The sequence below is a fragment of the Panthera leo genome, chromosome B2, assembly GCF_018350215.1.
Source record: "Panthera leo isolate Ple1 chromosome B2, P.leo_Ple1_pat1.1, whole genome shotgun sequence".
Taxonomy (NCBI): Eukaryota; Metazoa; Chordata; class Mammalia; order Carnivora; family Felidae; genus Panthera; species Panthera leo.
Genome location: NC_056683.1, coordinates 119223412 through 119245940, shown reverse-complemented (window position 1 = coordinate 119245940; position 22529 = coordinate 119223412). Strand labels below are relative to the sequence as shown.

General features: G+C 38.9%; 1 protein-coding gene across 1 annotated transcript in view; it reads left to right on the top strand.

Annotated features, from left to right (window-relative positions):
- LOC122220392 (pantetheinase) overlaps positions 1 to 22529 on the top strand; it is a 59866-nt gene that overhangs the window by 4014 nt on the left and 33323 nt on the right. The window contains exon 2 of the mRNA XM_042939858.1: positions 16781 to 16924. The gene's annotated coding sequence lies outside the window, so the exon portion shown is untranslated. The remainder of the gene's footprint in view (positions 1 to 16780; positions 16925 to 22529) is intronic.

Genomic DNA, 22529 nt, shown 5'->3' with positions numbered 1-22529 from the left:
AATGGTTTGAGAACAGATTTCTAGAGATAGCCAGCCCAAATGTCGTGTGCTGTTTGTCCAGGTATCATATATATGGTTTCTTTGTTTCCAGTATAAAAATGCCTTTTGACTGAGTTGTCCAATGAAGGGGTATGAGCCATAAATATCAATCCCAAATTTGGTATATATATTGTCCTGGGTAAATTGATAAGTAGAGTTTTATGATCTAGGCACTCCTTGATGGGCATTAACTAGTGGGCTTGTGAATTCAATTAAAACCTTAGTAGTTGGAGGGTATGAAAAAGGCTGGTTATGACCTGGAAAGTTCCAAGTCATACTGATCATGGGCCAAGAAGAAACATTATGTCTAATGATAGAATTATCACAATACATGCTAGTGTTAGGATTATGTATTATATCTAAAACATAAGTGCATAAGCAGTACTAAGCAGTGCCTTGTAAAGGAGAAACACATCAGGGTAACCCAGACATACGTGACATGGGCAAAACTCCACATATCCAACAATCTATTTGATTCTGAAGTCCAGTATAATGTTGTGTCCATTGTAGAAAGGAATTGTCTATTAAAATGGGTGCACAGAGAATGAAAAGAAATTATACAACCTACATCGTCATTTGACATCTTCTACAGGTCCACAAGAGTAAGAAGTCACATTAGTTTGTTCATTGTTTCCTATGAAGGAGTTACCGGTTTTATTCTAGATATATGAGTCCAGGAAGAGTGTCCCTTTAATTTTATTGCAGTGGGAGTACATAATATGGCCTGATATGGACTTGGGGTTTAAGCCCTCCACTATATTTGACTTCCAATATTTTATTTATTTTTTTTCTTCTTTTTTTTTTTAATATATGAATTTTATTGTCAAATTGGTTTCCATACAACACCCAGTGCTCATCCCAAAAGGTGCCCTCCTCAATACCCATCACCCACCCCCCGTCCCTCCCACCCCCCATCAACCCTCAGTTTGTTCTCAGTTTTTAAGAGTCTCTTATGCTTTGGCTCTCTCCCACTCTAACCTCTTTTTTTTTTTTTCTTCCCCTCCCCCATGGGTTTCTGTTAAGTTTCTCAGGATCCACATAAGAGTGAAACCATATGGTATCTGTCTTTCTCTGTATGGCTTATTTCACTTAGCATCACACTCTCCAGTTCCATCCACGTTGCTACAAAAGGCCATATTTCATTCTTTCTCATTGCCACGTAGTATTCCATTGTGTATATAAACCACAATTTCTTTATCCATTCATCAGCTGATGGACATTTAGGCTCTTTCCATAATTTGGCTATTGTTGAGAGTGCTGCTATAAACATGGGGGTACAAGTGCCCCTATGCATCAGTACTCCTTGACTTCCAATATTTTAAATAAGCCATGCCTCCAGGGCTTGCATGGGGTAAGCTTTCAGTTATAGTTAAATTAGATTTGGAGCATACGTTCGGTATATGAAGTAATTTATGAATTAACCTGGCTTCAAGTGAATAATTTAATAAAGTATTATAATCTTTATCTAATAACAGGTCCACTGTAAAATGGTTTTCCATATAATAACTCAAAACAGCTTAGTCCTATAAGTTGTTTTGGAGCAGTCCTCATTCTGAGATGTCCTATTGGTAAGAAAGTAACCCAATTTTCTTGGATCTCCAGACTAAGTTTAGTAAAGTGTTGTTTTCAGGTATGATTAGCTTGGGGCACCTGAGGGGCTTTGTTGGTTGAGCATCTGACTCTTGATTTCGCCTCCGGTCATGTCTCAAGGTTTGCAAGATCGAGCTCCCTATCAGCTCTGCACTGACAGCATGGAGCCTGCTTGGGATTCTCTCTCTCAACCTCTTTCATTCTGCACCACCCCTGCTCATGCGCTCTCTTTCTCTCTCTTAAAAAATAAAAATAAAAATAAAAATAAATAAATAAATATTTTTAAAAACTGAAGTATGATTAGCTTTCTCTACCTTGCTCCAGTATCTGATGGCCACACCTTTAGCATGGGATCTTACCTTGTCCTTTGTCTGATACCTGCTTTTTCTTTGGCTCCTGGTTAGTCTGGCATTGTGGCGAATCTGTGATAGTGGCAGCCAATATTTGAGCCTGTATTTGTCCCTGCAATTTAGCTCTTCAGTCCTTTCCTTGTCTTAAAACCATACTGCTATTATTAAAAATTCCAGTAGTCCTACCTCAAGAAGCAAGAAAATTCTCATATACACAGCTTAACCTTACACCTAGGAGCTAGAAAAGGAACAGCAAAAAGGAATGCTGAAGAAACTCAGCAGAAAGGAACTAATAAAGATTAGAGTGGAAATAAATGATATAGAAACAAAAACAACAACAAAAAGCCCAGTAGAACAAATCAGCAAAACTAGGAACTGGTTCTTTGAAAGAGTTAACAAAATTGATAACCCCCTAGCCAGACTATCAAAAAGAAAAGAGGAAGGACCCAAATAAGTAAAATCATGAATGAAAGAGGAGAGATCACAACCAACACCACAGAAATACACACAATTATAACAAAATATTATGAAAAGTTATGTGCCAACAAATTGAGCAATCTGGAAGAAATGGATAAATTCCAAGAAACATACAAATTTCCCAAACAGGAATAAATAGAAAGTTTATTCTATTTATTCTATTTATTCTAAATAGAACAGATCCGTTACCAGAAATGAAAGTGAATGAGTAATCAAAAATCTCCCAAGAAACAAAAGTTCAAGGCCAGATGGTTTCCTAGGAGAATTCTACCGGACATTTTAAGAAGAGTTAATTTTTCTTAAACTGTTCCAAAAAATAGAAATGGAAGGAAAACCTTTGTTCCAACCTCATTATAAGAGGCCAACTTTATTTGATTCCAAAACCAGACAAAGCAAAGTTGGAGGCATCATGATTCTGGACTTCAAGCTATATAACAAAGCTGTAATCATCAAGATAGTATGGTACTGGCACAAAAACAGACACATAGATCAATGGAACAGAATACAAAACCCAGAAATGGACCTACAGCTATATGGTCAACTAATCTTTGACAAAACAGGAATATCCAATGGAAGAATGACAGTCTCTTCAACAAGTGGTGTTGGGAAAACTAGATAGCAACATGCAGAAGAATGAAACTGGGCCATTTTCTTACACTATACACAAAAATAAGTTTAAAATGGATGAAAGACCTAAATGTGAGACAGGAAACCATCAAAATCCTAGAGGAGAACATAGGCAGCAACCTCTTTGACCTTGGCCATAGCAACTTCTTACTAGACATGTCTCCAGAGACAAAGGGAAACAAAAGCAGGCGTGAACTACTGGGACTTCATCAAGATAAAAAGCCTCTGCAGAGTGAAGGAGACAATCAACAAAACTGAAAGGCAGCCTATGGAATGGGAGAAGATATTTGCAAATGACATATCCGATAAAGGGTTTGTATCCAAAATCTATAAAGGACTTATCAAACTCAATAGCCAAAAACCAAATAATCCAATTAAGAAATGGGAAGAAGACATGAATAGACACTTTTCCAAAGAAGACATCCAGATGGCTAACAGGCACATAAAAAGATGCTCAACGCCACTTATCATCAGGGAAATGCAAATCAAAACCACCCTGATGAGATACCACCTCACACCTGTCAGAATGGCTAAACTTAACAACCCAAGAAACAACAGGTGTTAGCGAGGATGCAGAGAAAGGGGAACTCTCTTGCACTGTTGGTGGGAGTGCAAACTGGGGCAGCCACTCTGGAAAACAGTAGGATGTCCCTCAAGAAAGTAAAAATAGAACTACTTTACCATCCAGCAATTGCACTACTAAGTATTTATCCAAAGGGTACAAAAATACAGATTTGAAGGGGTACATGCACGCGGATTTTTATAGCAGCATTATCAAGAATAACCAAACTATGGAAAGAACCCAAATGTCCATTGAGTGATGAATTAATAAAGAAGATGTGGTATATACATATATAATGCAATATTACTCAGCTATCAAAAAGAAGGAAATCTTGCCATTTGCTGTAATGTGGATGCAGCTAGAGTGTATTATGCTAAGGGAAATAAGTCCATCAGGGAAACAAACCAAAAGAGACTCTTAGAATAGAGAACAAACTGAGGGTGGTTGGAGGGATGTGGGTGGGGGATGGGCTAAAGCGGGATGGGCATTAAGGAAGGCGCTTGTCTTGTTGAGCACTGGGTGTTATATGTAAGTGATGAATCACTAAATTCTACTCCTGAAACCAATATCACACTACATGTTAACTAAGTAGATTTTTTTTAAAAAATTGGAGAAAAAAATAAAAAAATAAAATTTACCCTTCCCCCCCCGGAAAACTAAAACAAACAAACAAAAAAACGAAAGCAAAACGAACAAACAAACAAAATTAAAACAAAAAACTCCAGGAGGTACCTCTAGTAGACACTGGGTGGGGGTTTGAGGCCCTAAAGCCACTTTAGTCAATTTTTGACAGATGTCAGGTGCCAACTGATTTTTTATAAAATGTACGTTTAATGTAGTTGTTCACTCAGGTGAGGTTGGGTCCAGATTTATATATTTAAGTATGGCTTCTCCAAATGACCCCGAAATAGAGCTGGATTTTCATCAGCTCCTGGAGTAATTTTCTGAATTTTAGCAAAGTTTACAGGTTTAGAGAATCCTTTTTTCATTCCTACTATTGAACAAGTGATCATATGGTCTCATGTTTTCCTTCTCATCCTACCCTCCTGGTAATTCCAATGTGGTTTGGTATTTGGGCCAGCATTACCCTACTACATAATGATCTTTATCTCTGGGTGCTAGCTCATCAGCAAATTCTTGAGCCCTTGCCCAGAAGGTTCTTTTCCTGAGGGGTGCAGCCATGAGTTAATGTGATATATATATATCACATTATATATTGATATATATATGTCAATCTTGCCAGGTCAAGTGAAACATAATAGAAACTTGTTGAAAACCCTCAATAAATTGAGAAGAGTTTTCAGAATATCATACTAATTGTTTTGTATGAGTCAAGTCTTCCATGAAGAATGGGATGCGGGTTCTAATAGTGCCCATTTCTCCATGAACAACGTCCCTAAGGGGATATAGTCCAGATGTAGGAGAAGCTCCTGGAAGATGGGGGATTCTGCTCCTGTTATGTCCAGCCAGGCTGGGAGCAGGAGAGTCTTTAGGGTTTGTAAGGAGGAGGGATAATAACAGAGCCAATGTTCTCCTTGTTTGAACTGGCCGGTGATTCCTCCAGTAGCCCAGGTTTGTTAGGAGGAGGGGGCCTATTTACACAATCATTATCCAATATGTCAAGAGTAAACCTTAAAAGAAAAAAAAAAAGAGGGAAATCTTATGTTCCTATAAAAGTGCATAAGTTCGTTACCATAATTGCCTCCCCTCCCCTGGTTCCTGGGTTGCATCCCATTCAGAATAATGTCGAGGGTTCCTGGTGTTCAAAGCAACCAGAGGCATCCCTCGAAAAGCTGTTTCGAACACCAGCTTGTTTACTGAAGTGATGTTGACGTCTCTTTGCTTCCCTATTTTTTTTTTTCCGGGACACAATAGGTGCCAGTAGATGGACCAAAGGCAGACTGCCATTTTAACCCATGGAGATGCTAAGAATTTGCAAGAGCAGAAGTACCTAATATTACAACTTAAGTACTCAGTAGGGGACATTGATGAGGAATAATAAAGTGGAAATCCATCACGGTCTAAGCGACATTCCGACACATGTAGTCTTTAAAACTGACTTCCCCACGTAACACTCCCTGGTTGCAACGGTTTTAAATTCAGTTGCGTACTGGTTTCAGCTGGCTCTAAGCAGAGGTCTTTTGGCCAGAAGTGACTAGACTAGAGATGTGGAGGGGATTGCAGTGACCAATGAGGAGGAAAACTGATATTGGAGTCTTAAGATTGGCAACCATCTTAGTGACTTAGGTGACTGTCCTGTGCCCAAGAAAGACAGCTTTGTATAAGAATAGGAATGAAGAGAGGGCATCAAATATCTGGATAAATATCTGGCATAAAAAGGTGCTTTCGTTAAAGCGCAGGGACAGGACCTGTGGGTATTGAAAGAGCTGCACTGGGGTTGTGAGGCATGACTGATTATATATTTTGGAGTTGGGGTGGTAGAGATAATGGAAGTCTCTAAAAGTATTTCTGGATGTTAAAGAAACCTTCTAGGATCCTGGAGATCTGGCTATTGTCAAGCTAAGGTTGCTTTTCGTCTCTAGCAAAGCATTAACATTAAGGCAGTTTGTGAGTTCCTTAAGGAATGTCACACTCTGCAGGTCTCAAGTATTTATCAGTGGGCTGCAGGTTGTAAGGAAATTTAACTTTATCTACATTTCTCTTGCCTTTGTGTTCCTCATCAGTCCCCTAGGCCCAATCTAATCAAAACCAAATAAAAAGACCTCACAGAAGGAGTCACCTTTTTAATCCAAATGGATCGCTTTGTGACCTTATGTAACGGAGTTTTAACTTCTGCAGAAGTGTTAATCCAGGTATAGCAGGAGAAATTGGTTACAGCAGACACCTCCTTGCTCAGCCAACAGATGATCAAGGGCTATCCTGTTATCAAGAACAACTTTAGCCAGACCGTCTAAGGATCTTTGTTGGGAAGCTATTGCTTTCGCAGTGGATTCTGCAACAATTTCAAGAATTAAAGAGGAGCTGCTGATCACAACCTCATTTATATTTATCCCTTGCCAGAGAAGTCGGAACCTGCCAAAGGAGTGAGTCCCGAATCACGAGAGCCTCCTGGTAGGCCTTTTCTAACTTGATGATATAAATTCAGGGGAGTCAACCAACGAGATGTAGGGGGTCATTTAGATTTCAGCTTCCTAGCCTGAAATAAAAGGTTGTTGTTCTCAATTCCAGAGGTCACCCATCTCAGAAATGGCCTGGGAGATAAAGATGAGGGGGTTATTTTTCCCAGCCAATTCCAGAGGGAAGGAAGGGGAAGAAGTGAAGAAGAGTGAAGAAGGACAAGGGGTTTCATGTTCAATTAAAGGAGGAAGTCTATCTGGCATCTTGGGTGGAAACAGTCTCCCTCAGCTACTTCTCTTCCCTGTCACTTTGATTCAGAGCTCTCTAGTGTCTCCAGGACCAGGGGTCAGATTGAGTCTTCTTCACCTGTGCAATATGTACCTAAGGCTCTACACCATCTAGTTTTGTAGCCGTGTCAGTGGTCAGGAACACCTGGTAAGCTTCTTTCTAACGGGGCCGGAGGTCTTGCTCTGATGACATATTCAGAATACCCAATCACGGGGCTCTAAACTGGGACCAACGGGATCCTTTGAATTGGGACCCAGGAAGGCTTCTTTACCCTGTTGATGACAGGCTTGAGCATAAGGCATTAGAGACTTACAGTAGTAGTGGCCATAATAGCATGAGACAGCAAGGAATCAGCAAAAGGTTATATATTGATAGAATTCAAGAAGTTTGCAAGGTTTTCATTAAGGCTCAGATGCTTCACCCAGTGAAGGGGGTGCCTTGATCACTGGAGATTAAAGAAAGTATACTCAAAGTGGGAAACACAGTTTTCAGCAGCATCCCACCCCCATCCCATGAGAGCTTCGACTCATCTGGGAAACATGCATACAATAACAAGGACATATTGGTAACCCCTACTAAGTGGCCATTGAATGAAGTCTAGCTGTAGGTAGGGGTTCAAAGAGTCTACAAGGAGATGGTCTGAGGACACTGTAGACAAAAATCAGTTTTTTTCAGGATTATGGGTCTGACACGTTAGACATTTTGGTAGACTGTTTTTGCAATTTTAGAGAGGCTTTCCCACTAATGTCTATGTATAATTTGAGTCATCTTAAATGCACTACAGTGGTCGAAGGAACACAAAAATCAAAAAACGGGGTTTGTCAAGGACCTGGCAAAAACAAAGCAACCATCTTGGGTTTCCGATGGCCCCAACTATTTACAGCCATTTAATTTACAGCCATTGTCTACCCACCTCAATTTCTCTGATTCAGGGGCAGACTGTTGCCATGTTATACGGATATCAGGATGACAACAGCCTGGCAATGAGAAACCATTTTTGCAGAAGCAGAATGGACCTCATCCAGCTGTGCTATAATCATTATAGATTCTGTTGCTGCAGCCTTGTCACGGAAGCCAACTTGATCACATATTGAAAGTTCTTTCCAAATTCCTTTTTTTTTCTATAAACCTTCTATAATTTTCTTTCTTTAACTCAGATTTGTCCTAGGTTTTCCCTCTTTAAATAACCAGCCTCACTTTAGGACAAAATTACTTTATTTTCCCTCAACAAGAATGCATCTCTGTATCTCACAATTTTTTTTCACTGAAAACATCCATCTTATTTTCTTTACATACAAAGCTTTTTCCCTTATTATTTCCGGTGGTCTAATACATTACATTCATTAGAATTTTGAAGTCTTAGAAACCTTCATTTCTAGTGAACATTAAGTAGTGATTGTGAACTGTTTGTCTTAGCACAATTCTTCAGATTTGCACATTTATGAATATATTTCATAATTTTTAGAAGCATATACCTTTTTAAATTTTCCAGTGGAGCATGAACAGATCAGGACATCTTTTAGTTTCTCTGTAACTAGAAGTCAAAAATACATAAACCTACATTTAGTAATTAATGTTTTAGTATCTTGTTTTATTTGGAAGTGATCTAGATATTTAATGAATTTATGTATGTATGTATGTATGTATGTATTCTCCATACCCAGCATGGAGCTCAGTGCGGAGCTTGAACTCGTGACCCCGAGATCAAGACCTGAGGTGAGATCAAGAGTCAGACACTTTTTGGACTGAGCTACCCAGGCGCCCCGATATTTAACAAATTTAACTGAACTCATCGTTTAACCTAACTCAGCAACTTTTCAAGGTTCTAGGTGACCAGTAAGATTTAGGAAAATTATTTAAAAGTTTAGTTTATTTATTTTTTTTATTTTAGTTATGCTTATTCAATTTACTTGTTCTCAACAATTTATGCTTAGGTTACTCATAAAAACTTTGTGATACATCAAAGTCTGTCTTCCAAGTTATTTTTCTTTTTTGTTAATTATTTTATTTTATTTTTTATTCTTTGAGAGAGAGAGAGAGCACAATCGGGGAGAAGGGCGGAGGGAGAGTGAGAGAGATAATCTTAAGTAGGCTGCATCCTCAACATGGAGCCTGACACGGGGCTTGATTCCATGACCCTGGGATCGTGACCTAAGCTGAAACCAAGAGTCTGATGCCCACCCAACTGAGCCACCCAGGCGCTCCTCCAAGCTATTTTTTTTTTTTTTAATATTCTGTAACAGAGATAATACTGATTTATAGGACTTTAAGTAAACCCAGGCAGAATAAAAGTTTTAATTTTATTTTGCTGATAGCTCTGAAGACATGTTTATTTTAATCAAACCAACAACCTTAAACCAGCTTTCATATCGAATATTTTCCTGGATCACATGAACTTGAAAAAAAAACACTTGGGTTAGTTTCCATCTTTTTCGGAGGTTTAGAATGGTCAGTCCTTATTAGCACTGGTCTTCAAACCAACTAAATAGAGCTCTTTTGAAAATTAATTTTGCTACAAATATTTGTGGAGATTTTTAACATTTGTATTTGTTCCTAAATTAATCTTAAGAAAGTTGTCCTGGGGTCTGGGCACAAGAGCCCTTTTAGCAGTTACTTTTATTTATTTATTTATTTATTTATTTATTTATTTTTTGAGAGGGAGAGAGAAAGAATCCCAAGCAGGCCACACATTCCCACATTCTGTGAGACATACACATGTCGTATTCTGACACGGGGCTCCAATTCACAAACCGTGAGGTCATGACCTGAGTCGAAATCAAGGGTCGGACGCTTAACCAACTGAGCCACCCGGGGGCCCTGGCAGTTTATTTTAAAAAAGACTCTTTTTCTTTCTTTTTTTCCCCTTCAGTCTCAGGTAGTTTGGGGCTATATTTACATTGCAAAGACATGATAAGATGTGTAACTTTAAGGGGAAGAGAAAAAAAGGGAGTTCTCCCAAGAAGGACTTTGGTTTTCTAAGGCCAATGATTTACAGGGTTTTTCAGGTAAAGAAGAGAAGTTTTGGGATTGGTAAAAGAATAGGCGAATTTGAATAGCCTGTAGACTGACTTTTGTTTTGTAAAAGATTTATAAGAACGTTGTTTTTAATTCCTCAAAGAACTGGGTTATAAATTAAATGACTTTATAGGTTAATCCATCTATCCTACTACATTATCCTCTTTTTTTTTTTTTTTCTTTCCCTCTGGATACATAGCTTTGTTGTTTTTTTAATCCCAGTATAATTAGCATACAGTGTTATATTTGTTCCATGTGTAGAGTATAGTGATTCAACAATTGTATATACATTACTCAGTGCTCATCGTGATAAGTGTACTCTCAATCCCCTTTATCTTTTTCACCCATCTCCCCACAGATCTCCCCTCTGGTAACCATAAGTTTGTTCTCTGTATTTATGAGTCTTTTTTTTTTTTGTCTCTTTTTTTTTCTTTGTTGGTTTGTTTTGTTTCTTAAATTCCACATGACGAAATGACATACTATTTGTCTTCCTCTGACTGACTTATTTCAGTTAGCATTTGCTATATAGTTCTCTTTTGTGACCTCCTTTGCTGCATCTGAAAGGTTCTGAACTGTCATATTTTCATTTTCATTTGCTTCTATGTGTTGTTTTTTTTTTTATTTTTTCTTCAATTTTCTGGTTAACCCATTCATTATTTGGTAAGATGTTCTTTAACCTCCATGTATTTGTGGTCTTTCCAAATTTTTTCTTGTGTTTGATTTCATGTTTCATAGCATTGTGGTCTGAAAATATGCATGGTATGACTTCAATCTTTTTGTACTTGCTGAGGCCTGATTTGTGAGTCTGTATGTGATCTATTCTGGAGAATGCTCCATGTTCACTCAAAAAGGATGTGTATTCTGCTGCTTGAGGGTGAAATGTTTTGAATATAATTATAAGTCCATCTGATTCAATGTGGCATTCAAAGCCATTGTTCCCTTGTTGATTTTCTTTTAAGATGATCTGTCCTTTGTTGTAAGTGGGGTGTTAAAGTCTCTTACTATTATTGTATCGTTATCAATGAATTTCTTTATGTTTGTGATTAGGTGATTTATATATTTGGGTGTCACCACATGGGGGGCACATATATTTACAATTGTTAGATCTTGTTGGATAGACCCATTTATTATGATATAGTGACTTTATCTCTTGCTACAGTTCTGTTTAAAATATAGTTTGTCTGATATAAGTATGGTATGGCTACTCCAGCTTTCTGTTGATGTCCATTAGCATGATAGGTGGTGCTGTATCATCTCACTTTCAATTTGGATGTGTCTTTAGCTCAAAGTAACCTTCATGCCAAAATGGCCCTTCTTGGGACAGCCTCCCTTTTGCCCTACAGTCCCTTTGTCTGAAACTTCCCTGAAGTTTCACACATTAATAAATTGAGTTGGTAGATGATTTCATATTTTCAAACCAGTCTCTTAGTCCTGACAACAGGTCAATTTAGTTAAACTCATTTCAGGAGGTCATGATAAAGGTATATTCTCAAAGTTTGGCCTTTGGTATAAACAACCAGATATTAAATAAGAGACATTTTTATGGAAACAAAAGAAAACAATGGTTAAGGTTTGTATCAAATTATAGAGCAATTTCTGAGTTTTGAGGGTAGCCAATCAAGAAGATTTTTATATGTCAGGCTATCTTTTTTTTTTTAAATTTTTTTAATGTTTACTTATTTTTGAGAGAGGCAGAGACAACGTGTGAGCGTGATCGTGACCTGAGTCAAAGTCAGATGCTTAACCAACTGAGCCACCCAGGAGCCCGTCAGGCTATCTTTTTGAGCGGTCCACAGAGCAAGAGGCCTGAAGATTGTTTATACATGAGCTATGGTGGTGATTTCTCTAAAATTTATACCAAGTTGTTTATATTATTTGTAGAGCTTCAGAAATAAAGGCGGTTTTAGTTTTTAAACGATTTCAAGTCAGAAAGGTGAGAGAAAAAAAATGTTAGTTTGGAGAGTCATAACCAGGCATTGGAGAACACTAGAAGAAATCAGAATCTGGTCCAGTTTATAAGAAGCAGTATTAAAATCCAATACAGTAAAACGTCGTGTTGCGAGTAACTTGCTCGTGAGTGCTCCGCAAGATAATATTTGCTTATCTTTTTTTTACATTTTTTTTACATTTTTACATTTACATTATCTTTTTATCTTACATTTTAACTTGATAAAAGAGAAATGTCTTACAATATGAGTAGCACATGATGCTGAATGCCACATGATCATAAGTGAGCCAATGGTTCTTCTCTCTCTCTCTCTCTCTCTCTCTCTCTCACTGTGCGATTGTGGGTGATGGTCTCCCATGCTTGGATGCTCAGTCTCAGGCCACGGTGTTTGGCAGAAATCAGTGGTTTTTCAGAACATTAGAAAGTGCCCATAACTGGCACTAGTGTGTTTTTTATCACTTCATAGCAACTATGGGCAGTCCTCTACTTTTCCATACAAGAGTAAGCTTAGGAACGCTTTGCTTCATTCTAGGTCAGGCTGCTTGCAGATATAGACCCTTTCCTCTGCTGCCTTATTGCCAGTTACATTAAATACAGTATATGACACTGTACTGTAGTCAACATCCAGTGAAAGTGAAAATCATCCTATACAATAACCCTCTTCTCTCTTGTCTCCCTCACACCAGTCACTAGGGTTTTCAAAGGTAAGTGCAGGTTAATTTGTTTATTTTTCTTTATATTTTGTATTTTATTATTTTGTATTATATTACAGAATTGTAATTATTTTTATATGAATATTTTTGGGTTGTGGAAAAAATCATCTGAGTTTCCATTACTTCTTATGGGGAAATTCGCTTTGATATACTCACGCGTTGGATTACAAGCGTATTCCCTGAATGAATTATGCTCAGAAACCAAGATTTTACTGTACTTACAAAGATGTGTTGAGGAGGAAGAATTTCCTCTGCTATTCAAGGTCCTTCTAGCTGGACTAAGAATCAAATGGATATGAGACGAATGACAGGAGAAAATCAAATTTAATTTCATACATACAGGGAATCCACACAGGCATGAAATTCCTAAAGATACAAAGGGAAGAAAGATCATCAGCAGGAAGCTGAGGACATGTTTGGAAAACAATGCTTGCCTATTGTGCTGATAGATTTATTAGGTAGAGAGAAATCTCTGTTAATACCTGTTTTCCTGATGCAGGCAGTGGAGGAGGAGATAAAGAGTTTTCCTGAATCTGTTGGGTCTTTTGCTTTTAACTCAAAATAATGTTCATGCCAAAGTGGCCCATCTTGGGGCAGCCTGCCCTTGGCCCCGGCAGGTAGCTCATCTAAATTTAATTTTTCATTATCCTTTTGCAGTGGATCTTCCAATGAAACTATTTTGAAATTTTGAAACTTTTTGCAGGCGTCTGCTTGCCAATTAAAACAGGTATCCCATTCTGTTTACTTTGGGAACCTTTACTTTCAAGTGTACTCCTTAGATGGCCTTACCTAATTGAAACGTTCTGCATCATGGCCATCATAATTCTATGTTGTTTTGATTAAAGTTTTACCATTTCTGTAGATAATCACAGCCCCCAGCACCATAGTTTTTAGACATAAAATAAGCGGGTGTTCCAGAAGGTGACATGCTTGACTCTTCTGATTTTAAGAATCCCATTAGCTAAGTGTTTGTTCACAGGACACAAGACAAACAAACATGGGCACCTTAATGCACCAGCGGTAAACAAAAGTTGTCACTGTGGACTGGCCAAGGGAAGGCTGTGCCCACCACTAGCAATTCCCACTGTGGACTAAGCCAGCAGAATTCATTATGGAGACTGCAGACGGGAACTGGGGAAAGGACTAAACCGGGAAACCCCAGTAAATGGGGACTTCAGTGTGGAAGTTAAGAAGGAATCCCAATGTGGAATTGCAGACTGACCAAAGGGCTTAGGACTGGCACTCCATTAAAGCTTCCTATCTGTCTAGACCGACCTGTTGACCATGGACTGGAAAGCCAATTAGGTCAGGAGCTCGAATGCAAAAACAGCAGAGCTTAACTGAGAGGGACTTACCAATGGCCCTCAGAAGAAGCAAGACAGTGAACTCAGAAGTGTTCACAGAGCATTATACCTGTGTTTCTCATTGCTCCCAAATACAGTCAGAATTGTGCTTCAGATCCTGACAGTGCCCCCAAATCTGTTAAAACAAAACAAAACAAAACAAAACAATTCAGCTGAGTATATTTGAAGATCTAACTAGCTTTATTAAATGATTCATGAATCAGGCAGCATTCCATCTAGCAAATAGACGGGAGCTCCCTTGAGCTAAACAAGAGGCAGGTTTTGTAACTGAACCAATGTTAAGTTTGCTCCTTGGTGAGTCAGAAATTGAACTGGGTTGAGTTGGCACACAAAGAAAGATTTATTTGCAGCAAATAAGGACATTACAGGGAATGGCTTCCAATGCAGTGACTCTCCAAGCAAGGGTGAATGGATTCTCTTTACTTAGATTCAGGGTGAATATTTAGATTAGGAAGCCTCCCCTTTGTATGTAGAGGTAGTCATAAGGTCATGCACATGCCTTAGAGAAACATGCCTATACGTGCATTGTGTGTTATGTCAATGAGGTCTGTGCTCTTCCTTGGGCAGAGATTTTAGTATTATAATGAGGTAAAGGTAGTTTTTGGTCATTCTGGAGGTCACTCTATGGTCCTCCTGTGCAGGTGCAAGTCAGAAGTTAAGCTCAAACTGGTCTTGTTGGTCTGGGCTGGCTGGAGGTCTTGTCAGGGCCTGAGGAGTGCTTTTGGTTTTTATTTGTCTGAGTTAGGAGATAAGCTGGAAAGAAGAGCTTACGGAAAGATGTGGGACAAAGGTTGGTGAGTACAAGCAAGTGGGGAGTGAGGGTCAGGTCTTGGGGGTCTTGCAGGTAACAGTTTTTGAAGGGAGAGAGAAAGCATAAAAAAAAAAAGAAAGAAAAAAGGAATTTATTACCAAGGAATGCATTGTTTAGGCAAGGTTGTCTTCCTAAGGGTAGTGGTAGGGGCCTATCAGTAAATTTTCTAGAATTGACCAGGAAATTCCGTGTTGGCTGGTGAATGGTCACATCCTTGGGGTGTTGCAATTATATACAGGTTAGGTATTAAGTCTTGGTTTACTGACTTGGGGCCCTAAGTGATGCCATTTTGGGGCCTGTGGCTTTCTTTTTAATATTAGTTTCATTAAAAAGGATACATGGAAAGGATGCACAGGGCAAGGTATGGGGAAGGGGCACAGAGTTTCCATGCCCTCTCCAAGCGTGCTGCTCTCCCCATACTTCCATGTGTTCGTCAACCCCAAAGCTCTCCAAACCCCTTCATTACATAGGCACTCATGGTTAAATCATGGTTCTCTTGCATTGACCTCCCTTAGATCATCCGGAACAACTGGATTAGCTGCAACAACTGAACAGATAACCAATGAGGGAAGTAAATTATCCAAAGTTCTATCGAAAGCTGGTGGCAGTCCTGGGGTGATCCCTTAAATGGCACATTTGTTAGGTCTTTTGTGTACCAGGTATTGTGCTGGGTATTGGGTACATAGAGAAATGCAACAGGCAGTACCCACCCCATTCGGTCTTTGTTCTCCTCTCCTTTCTCCTGTTTCTGGTTCTTTCCACTTGGGCTGGGCAAGATGTGCTGCTGAGTTCCTTTTGGGGTTTGCTACCTGGGTTGCTGTCAGGGAAACCCCAGATGCTGGAGGTCTTATTCCAACACCAGGCAGTGGGATGTTACATATTCCCTCTCAGCGGGTAATCATCTCTATCCTTGCAGGTTTGGTTGGATGTCTGGTGGTATTAATTAAGATTTCTCTCTACCTAAAAGATTTGTTGGGGTTGGGGAGGAAAGTGGTGCCTGGGTGGCTCAGTCAGTTAAGCGTCCAACTCTTGATGTGGACTCAAGTCATGATCTAACGATTTGTGAGTTCAAGCCCCTGGTCCCTATGGAGTCTGCTCAGGATTCTCTGTCCCTCCCCTGCTCATGCTCATTCTCTCCTCTCTCTCTCTCTCTCTCTCTCAAAATAAATAAATAAACTTAGGGGCGCCTGGGTGGCTCAGTCAGTTGAGCGGCCGACTTCAGCTCAAGTCATGATCTCACAGCCTGTAAGTTTGAGCCCCGCATCGGGCTCTGTGCTGACAGCTCAGAGCCTGGATCCTGCTTCAGATCTGTGTCTCCCTCTCTCTCTGCCCCTAACCCACTCACATTCTGTCTCTGTCTCTCTCAAAAGTAGATAAAAATTAAAAAAATTTTTTTTAAATAAATAAACTTAAAAAAATAAGTTTTGTTCAGACCAAGGGCAGGCCACTCCAAAGTGTGCCACTTTGGCATATTATTTTAAATAAAAATTACTTAAGAAACAGCCAATGCAAAAAGAACAGTCTGACTCCTCCTTGTCGTGAGAAAACAAGTAGGGCAAATCTCTTGTGTAAAAAGGTAGTCTCTCTGTGCCTGGAGGTAAATAGATTCTTATCACCAGAGATAGGACATTTAGAACCAAAAAGGCTATTACTTTTTATTTAATTTACTACCGTAGTCCCTAAATTCTGTTTAGAATTCCTGACTCATTGAAGTTTCCAAAGTTATGTTTCTTTGTCCTGTCAATTCCTCACCACAGATTTACTTCCCCTTTGTCTAAAAAGTTGAGAAACTGTCTGCCTTGGTAATTTCTTTAGGACTCAATTTCATTATTGGGACTCTGTGTGCACGTATTAAAGCTTTGGCTCCCCCCCCTCCACCCCTCCCCGTTAATCTGTCTCATGTTCATTTAATTCTTAGACCAGCTGGAAATCTTTGAAAGCAGAGGAAGTTGTTCCTCCCCTATGGTTGGCGTGGCCAGCTGGATCAACTTCCGCTGGATATTTGCTCCGAAGATTCTGCAGCTTTGAGGTCTTGGGAGATCTGACGTACAGCCGGCAGAAGGTAAGATTTCTTACCATGCCAGCCTCCTGGAATCTGTGAGGTCTGGTGGAGTGAGAGTGATGACAGCGTTTCTCTCTCTCTCTGTCTCTCTCTCTTTCTCTCTCTCAGATTGGATTAGTAAGAGAAAATATTTCTGGAACTAGTTTCTTTGGCTTAGTGACTCTCGGTAAAAATTTGGTAGAGTACTGTTTGGTTAGTGATCCCTTTCCTCCCAGAGGTGGTCTTTTTTTTTCCCCCTTGGTCTGTGTCTTTTGTGTTATTTTTCCTTAAAAGGGATTATTGTAGAGAAGAACTCAAGCATAGACCCTACCAGCCTGCTGTGCAAGCTGATCCCACTGAGTGATGAGTTCACAGTTTCTCATCAGACAGTGTCAGTTCGGACGTACTTTGCTGTGAATCCCCTGTGTCATAACCGGATGAGGGTTTTCCTTTCATGTTGTTCTATGTGGTAAGAGCTTGGCTTTGTGATCAGTGAGAACATTCTCTCTGGCATTCGGAGGGTGCATTTACTGGGGTGCACTTCAGTGGCCAGTTGAATACAGTGGGGATCTGAGACACCCACGGATGAGGAGCCCTCTCTTTCTCCAGCTGTGCCAGCTCTCAGGGGAATTTGTCATAAGAAAATGTCTTATGTCTAGACCATAAGGACCTTTGTCCTCTCAACTTTCATTGCTTGTTAAGTGCTAGAAAAATCCCATTCTGGCAGCACCTGCCTGCTGACACAAATTAGTGGGTCAGGAAGCTTTGCACCTTTTGTGGGAGGCTGGAGACACAGGATATACCACGTCATTCTTCCCTACTGTCCCCCAAGGCCTTTGCTTTCTTAGGCTATACTTGAGAGTAGACTTTTGGATCATGGGAACTTCATCAACTATGCCCTCTCTAGGGATGCCTTTTGTATCTTTGGTTAAGCCATGAAAAGACTTACTGGTTTGAGTCACTATTAATAGTAAGATCTTACTCATCAATGACCAGAAGATGAATCTTTTAAATTAGCTATATTAAAAAAAAATCTTTATAGAGAGCTCTGAGTTGTCTTATTAGTATAAGGCTAGCCTTAGGGACTCGCTTAACAAGACAAAGAACAGAAATTAAACTTTCCACTCCGTACAAGATTTGTAGACAGCATTCCAGCTTAATCTCAAGTTCAAAGTATACAAATTACTCATAAATGCTGAAAGCCAAAAAGTAAATTTAGCAGAAGCACCTGAGACAGGCAGTAGGGCTTGCTTTGCTCTAATCAGGCTCTGCCACCTTTAGGCATTTCTATGCAATGACCTTACCCCCAACAACCATAGAGAATTCATGTACTTTGAACAGCAGCAGATCTTTTAAGTTATAATGCCCCTTTTCCTCCACTTTCAAAAGACCCTACCAGCTTGGATTAAGTCGGCTAAGCATCCAACTCTTGATCTCAGCTCAGGTCTTGATCTCATGGTCATGAGTTCAAACCCTGCATGGGGCTCCACCCTGGGCATGAAACCTACTAATATTTCAAAGAAAAGATCCTACCAAATGTAGAGGAATTGGCTTAATGGCTAGTCACAGCTTCACTCACAGAGAACTTGACTGGTTGCTAAGGGAAGTTTCTTTCAGCTCATGATTATATATATGGTTATTAGGCATGACAGAAGGCCCCCTGGAACTCTGCCCCCCTTCACAGAGGAAGCAGAAGACCAAAATTTCTCCTAGGCCCTCCTTCAATTAATCAGTGGAAGGCTGATTCTCAAGGCTTAATATAATAAAAGCTCAAGGTTAAATTTTGTACTTAGGGGGGGAAAAAGGCTTTTATTAGAGTGCTTTATATAGAGTTTACACAGGCATAAAGGTTTTGATTCCTATTTTCGTTAATCATCTCCCTGGTATAAATATATAATGTTTAGCTAAAAAGGCAGGATGGGCGTCTGGGTGGCTCAGTTGGTTAAGCATCTAACTTCAGCTCAGGGTGTGATCTCACAGTTCATGAGTTTGAGTCCTGCTTCTTTCTCTCCCCCCTCTCTCTTCTCCTTCTTTCTCTGCCCATCGTGGGATTCTCCCTCTCTCTCTCTCTCTTTCTGCCCCTCACTCATTTGTGCTGTCTCTCTCTCACTCAATCTCTCAAAAAAAAAAAAAAAAAAAAAAAAAAAAAAAGAGGCAGGTCAATCCCTTGATATTCAGGGTGCAATCCAAATCTTTGGGGGAATTAAAAACAAGTGTCTTTATCTTATAAATCTCTACAAAACTCTAAAAGCAAGTCACACCCACCGATCTTTACTAATCTCAAATCTCACAATCTTTCCTATTCCTCTCAAAATGCTTATAGATATTATAAAAGATCAGGATATTGGAGCAAAATTGTCCTAAGAACAGAAATAAATTTTAAATAGCAATTAGCCCACATTTCTTTAAAAAACAAAACAAAACAAAACAAACTTGCATTCTTTCTCTGTCCCTTAAAATTATAAATTTTTATCATACCTTTGAAACGTAAACACAGCCCACAATTGCCTGAGACTGAAGGAAAAAGGCAGAGAAGAGAAAAGGTCTTTTAAAAATACAAACTACTAAAATGGCTCTTGTGCCCAGGCTCTAACATCTCTGATAAGAGGACAATATGTCCCCAAAAGTCCACGTTGGAGAAAACTTGGATGCTTTCTCTATGTCTTTGTGATATCAATTTTCTACCGAAAAGCCATCCTTTGAAATACAAACTCTAAAAAAAAAAGTTTCTCATCAGAAGGAAGACAGAGAGAGAGAGAAAAGGTATGTCAAAATCAGACCCATGATGTTCTCTCCACAAAACAAAAACGATCTTTGTTTACATCTGTAAGTATGTTTGTATGTATGTCCATACTGTTAAATCAACGAAAATCCAACAGAGTAAATTTTAAAGATCTAATCGGCTTTATTAATCAATTCATGAATTGGGAGCGTCCCATCTAACAATTAGAAAGGAACTCCAGAGTGCTACAGAAAAGGAACTGTTTTTGAAAGCAGAGGTGGAGTGGAAAAAGTTTCTAGCAAAGCATCCATTGTTGTAGGCTTGGTTGCCCTCCTAAGGGAAATGGAAGAGGTCTATCAATAAACTTCTTTTTTTTCAACGTTTTTTTTTTTTTTTTTTTTTTTTTTTTTTTTTTATTTATTTTTGGGACAGAGAGAGACAGAGCATGAACCGGGGAGGGGCAGAGAGAGAGGGAGACACAGAATCGGAAACAGGCTCCAGGCTCCGAGCCATCAGCCCAGAGCCTGACGTGGGGGTATCAATAAACTTCTTGTGCTGACCAGGAAATTCCATGTTGACTGGTTAAAGGTTGCATTCCTGGGGAATTGAAATTGCAGTTAGTTCAGGTATTTAGTCGTGGCTTACAGACTTGGAGCCTTAACCTAAGTAATTCCATTTTAGGCCTGTGGTTTTCCTTTTAACAACACATATGTTGTAAGTGTGAGATTTTTTCCCTACATCTGGATGGTATTACTAAAATTAATTTGTAAAAGAGCCCTATTTAGTTGGTTTAAAGGCAAGCGCTTATTTTCAAGTTCATATGATCTGGGAAAATATTCAGTGTTAAAGGTAATTTAAGGTGGTTGGTTTAATTAAAATAGACATGTTTTAAAATTATCACCGTTAAAACTAAAACTTTTATTCTGCCTCAGTTTAGTTCAAGTCAAATAAGTGGATACTACCTCTGTTGTAAAATGTTTTAAAAATATAATTAGCTTGGGAAGATTTTAGTGTCTCATGTAGTTTTTATTGGTAACCTACGCATGACTGTTAAGAACAAGTAAATTGAAGAGATATAACTTTTAAAAGGTTTTTAGGTAAACTTTTAAAGTAGTTTCTCCAGGGACACCTGGGTGGCTCTGTCACTTAAGCAACCAACTTTGGCTGGGGTCATGATCTCATGGTCCATGAGTTTGAGCCCTATGTTGGGCTCTGTGCTGACAGCTCAGAGCCTGGAGACTACTTTGGATTCTGTGTCTCCCTCTCTCTCTGCCCCTCCCTACTCACACTTTGTCTCTCTCTCAAAAATAAATAATAAACATTCAAAAATTTTTTTTGAGTAGCGTTCCCAAATCTTTTTGGTAAGTTGAAACCTTGACGTTTTGCTAAGTGATAAGTTAGGTTGAATTCATTGACTATCTGGGTCATTTCCAAATAAGATAAAATAATAAACATTAAATACTAAGCATAGGTTTATCTGCTTATAATTTCCTTATTATAGAGAAACTAAAAATAAATTTGGATCTGTTAGCAACCATGTTTTGTGCTTTATTAAAAGATTGCACTATGAAGAAAGACATGTTTCTAGAAGCTATGAAATATATTCAGAAAATTGCCAATCTAAAAAATGCTGGAGAAACAGACAATTCACATTTTTTACCACTTAGTTTTCACTAGAAATTAGTTTCTAAGGGTTAAAAGTTGTGATTAATGCATGTGATTAAAGCTGTTAAAAATTAGGGCACTGGGGTGGCTCAGTTGGTTAAGTGTCAGACTCCTGATTTCGGCTGAGGTCATGATCTCACGAACTGTGAGATCAAACCAGGTATCCAGCTTGGCATTGACAGTGTAGAGCCTGCTTGGGATTCTCTCTTTCCCTCTTTCTCTGTGCCTCCCCTACTCTCTCTTTCTCTCTCTCTCTCAAATAAATAAACTTAAAAAAAATTGTAAATGGCTAAGATTAGAATACATTTATTTAAGAATAAGTTTTCGTATCACAAGTACACTCATGGAAAGAAAATTAGAATTTGGTTTTTTCCTCTGTTAAAAGAAAAAAGCTTTCTTAGGTGATTTGTTTGCTTTTTATTAGAAATTGTAATAAAAAATTTCTTTACCTCTAATGTAATCTGCCTAGAAAAAGATTTTGTGTTTTGTTTTAATCAAATCTTTGATCATTCAAGAACCGAGTCTTCTTAATATTAAAAGAGCTAAGATTTGTTTATAACTACGTAATCCTCTATATGTGCCTTTAAAATTTTCTGTTGTCAGAGGGTGCCTGGGTGGCTCAGTTGGTTAGGCATTTGACTTTGGCTCAGGTCATGGTCTTGCGGTTCATGAGTTTCAGCCCCAAGTCGGGCTCTGTGCTGATAGCCTGGAGCCTGTTTTGGATTCTGTGTCTCCCTCTCTCCCTGCCCCTCCCCCTCTCATGCTCTCTCTCTTTCTCTCTCAAAGAATAAATAAACATTAAAAAAAATTTAAAAATCTTTTATTGTCACTTTGTTTAAACTGATAAGTAGTTTTATAATGATCTATGATCATTCTTTAATTAAATGTTTGAAACTTTTGATATTTTTTGATGACCTTCCCAAAATCAAATTTTTTTTAAGACTTTATTTTTAAGTTATCTCTACACCCAACATGGGGCTTGAACTCACTACCCTGAGATCAAGAGTCACACACTCTTCCAACTGAACCAGCCAGGCACCCGCCAAAATTGAGCTGTAAAATAGTGTTTTGACTACAAGCTAATTGAAATGTTCCAGAGGGCCCCTGGAATAGTTCGATGATTCTATTTCTCATCATAAAAGAGAGATATTAAACTACTTAGGCGTTCTTGGTATGTTAAATTACATAGGAAGTATTATCGAATAAGTAATACTAAACTGTCTTGTATTTGTGTAGATA